Source organism: Penaeus chinensis, chromosome 31 (genome assembly GCF_019202785.1).
Source record: "Penaeus chinensis breed Huanghai No. 1 chromosome 31, ASM1920278v2, whole genome shotgun sequence".
In the NCBI taxonomy this organism is placed as follows: Eukaryota; Metazoa; Arthropoda; class Malacostraca; order Decapoda; family Penaeidae; genus Penaeus; species Penaeus chinensis.
In genome coordinates, this window is record NC_061849.1 from 12,546,897 (window position 1) to 12,550,261 (window position 3,365).

At 45.5% G+C, this 3,365-nt stretch overlaps 1 protein-coding gene across 1 annotated transcript in view; it reads right to left on the reverse strand.

Annotated features, from left to right (window-relative positions):
• Positions 1–690: 690 nt before the first annotated feature.
• LOC125041700 (pollen-specific leucine-rich repeat extensin-like protein 1) overlaps positions 691–3,365 on the reverse strand; it is a 34,304-nt gene continuing 31,629 nt past the window's right edge. The window contains exon 2 of the mRNA XM_047636898.1: positions 691–2,775. The gene's annotated coding sequence lies outside the window, so the exon portion shown is untranslated. The remainder of the gene's footprint in view (positions 2,776–3,365) is intronic.

The following is a 3,365-nucleotide window of genomic DNA, read 5'->3' on the forward strand; positions in this document are numbered from 1 at the left end:
TACCTGCTGCCGGGGCGAGCCTGAGGCCAGTCATATTCCGTAATCTGATTGTCCGGGTCACTCAGCGAAAACAGTGTAAGTTTACTACAGTCCACCTTGGCTGGACCTCGAGCCTCCTTTACTGCTTTTTGAGTATATAATTAAAGAATGTATTTTTTTTTTCCCCTTAGATTCCTTCACGTCGAGGTCCTGACACGAGGTTCTCACGCAGTCACATTCGCACAGAGCATGAACTCTACATTCGTTTTTTTCACGGAAGAAAGACAAAAAATCTCATCGCAACGACTGTATCTGCCATACAGGTGTTACGAGGGAATTTTAATGCTATTTCAATGACGGGATAGACTTAATAAATATACAAAGACATTCCGTTTTATTTTTTCATAACCTTCAGAAATATATGGCGAAATGCCTTTCTAAGATGAAGTACTTTCATACTCAAAGGATGATATCTAAGAAAGTCTGAACATGTTTGCGATGTATGCGATGATATATATGTAAGTGTGTGTCTGTGTGTGTGTGTGTGAGTGTGTGTGTGTGCGTGTGTGTGTGTGTGTGTGCGTGTGTGTGTGTGTGTGTGTGGGTACATTCATGCATGCATATATGCATACACACACACACATACAAATATATATATACTTCTACATATACATACATATATATACATGTATGTATATCTGTGTATGTGTATGTGTGTGTGTGTGTGTGTGTGTGTGTGTGTGTGTGTGTGTGTGTGTGTGTGTCTGTGTGTGTGTGTGTGTGTGTGCGCATAAAAATATATACAAATAGAAAAATACTAGTTACATGAGCAATAAGACGATAAGCTGAAGGTTGTAAACAACATACCAGCGACGGGGGAAGGAACACGTAAAAAACTATAATTTATTAAATACAAACTGACTTTCATGGCACAAAACCTCCTTTCCTCTCTAATGGCTTCGCACCGCATCTACGTCAGCCACACGTATAGGCCTATATCCACCATAGGCATAAGTGCGGCGGCGGTGGAGCTGTCAGCAGCTGATAATTTTCTTCTTTAACCTGTGCAACGCGGGCGTGGAGCGTGCGGGCGTAGGGCGGAGTAGGCGGTCGGGGTAGGTCGGGCGAAGTCAGAAGTCGAGCTAAGTCGGGGTGCTGGGCTTCGGAACAAGCTCGTGTCACGCATCACTTGAGAGAAAATCGCACATTCTTTGGTAAGTTTATTCCAGCCCGCGGGAGAATACCGCTACCCCCTCCCCCATCCCATCCCAACCCACCCCCTTTCCTTCTTTCCTCCCTTCCTTCCTTCCTCCCCCCCTCTTGATTCGACGGAAGCCACAGGGTCATTACTGAGGCAATATCCACACACGTTACCATAGCTGTAAATGGGTGTGCCGTTTGTGGCGAGGATTGGTAGCTGACAAGACATAGTTAAGAACAGTTCAATAGTGGGTAATTGACACACTTTAAATGTTCCATGAACGTCATTCTTGTTACCAACGCCAAGTCCTGATTTGGGCGTTGAAGATTGCAAAAATTACAACTGCTGCTATTTCTATTCATGAAATTCGTGACTGGAATTTCATGCTGTTTATCATCTTGGCCTGTAATAGCAACACTAATTGTGCTGCAGTGCGAAATAACAAATGAATATCACGTTAGCGAACTTCCCTTCACTAACACTGCGAGAAATGGCGCAAGGGGTGTGGCCTAACCCTCAGTATTCTCGCACACATTTTGAAATACTTGAGACAGCAAAGACGTCTTAAACCGCTACCATGGAGAGGGCTACAGACCTTTTAGTTTGAATAACAAAGTAATTAACTATTTCCGTTTCGGAATGGAAACGCGTCTAATCGTGCACGCATGTTACTACCGAACGGCAATAGAGGTAACACATGCGAATCGACGCTGGTAACAAGCTGGCGGTGACAGCCTGCGGCTGGCAGTGGGCGTGGCTAGATGGGCGTGGTGCTATGGCGGTGGACAGGGACTTCGATGTCGCGAGCTCGCCTGCAGTAGAGCAGTAGGCCACGGGCGTAGTACCAGCCTGCGACAGCGTTCTGCCCTCACCTATATCGACGAACTAACCTCGTTACCCGCGTCGTCCGCTGTTGCCCCGCTGTCCCACCGCGTGACCACAGCTTGCGGTGGCGCGTCGATTGGCCGTTGTGGAAACTGCTCTCTCTCTCTCTCTCTCTCTCTCTCTCTCTCTCTCTCTCTCTCTCTCTCTCTCTCTCTCTCTCTCTCTCTCTCTCTCTCTCTCTCTTGCTCTCGCTCTCGCTCTCGCTCTCTCTCTCTCTCTCTCTCTCTCTCTCTCTCTCTCTCTCTCTCTCTCTCTCTCTCTCTCTCTCTCTCTCTCTCTCTCTCTTTTCTCTCTCTCTTTCTCTCTCTCTCTCTCTCTTTCAATCATTCCTCTGCCTTCAGCCCTACCTCCCCACCTGTCCTTCCCGCCGCCGCTGCCGACCGCTCCTCATACCCAGTCCCCGACGTTAAATGCAACAGAGTCGACCGAGCCACGAAGCGGGATGGGTGATCGCTATGCCTTCCTTCCGTCCATCTTCCGCCTCCTTTTCACGCCCACCATCCGTGACGCGCGAGACTGGCCACGGATTTCACAAGTCATATATATATTTTTAAATGCTTTCGTAACTACAGAGACGGAGACACGAAATGACACGAAGTCTATAATACATATAACAGGTCGAGTATTATATATTTTCTTTTTAATGTTTTCCTCGAGAAGATCGGCGCTGGTGATGGATAAGTGTTGCTTCCTCTCTGCCTGTCGTCGCTCTGGAAAAAAAAGAAATCGGGTGTTAATTCTTCTCTACCATATCTGCTTGGGTTTTCATTAAGATAATCCTTATATTATGCGTGGAAAGAAACGTCAAAGAGTTTGTTTCTTTATATGCAAAATCTTATGAGTGATTGCATATGATATCAATAGCTTTATGGTATAAATCTGACGTCTATTTGCTTTTCTATCTCTCGTTGTATCTTTTTAGTTAACTGTAGATAGCCAGGTGGACAGATAGATAAGAATGTATGTATATGCACATGTTATCTCTCTCCCTCTCCCTCTCCCTCTCCCTCTCACTCTCTCTCTCTCTCTCTCTCTCTCTCTCTCTCTCTCTCTCTCTCTCTCTCTCTCTCTCTCTCTCTCTCTCTCTCTCTCTCTCTCTCTCTCTCTCTCTCCTTTCTCTCCTTTCTCTCCTTTCTCTCCTCTGTCTCTCTCTCTGTCTCTCTCTGTCTTTCTCTGTCTTTCACTGTCTCTCTGTCTCTCTCTGTCTCTTTCTCTCTCTGTCTCTGTCTCTCTCTCTCTCCATATATATATATATATATATATATATATATATATATATATATATATGTACATATATATA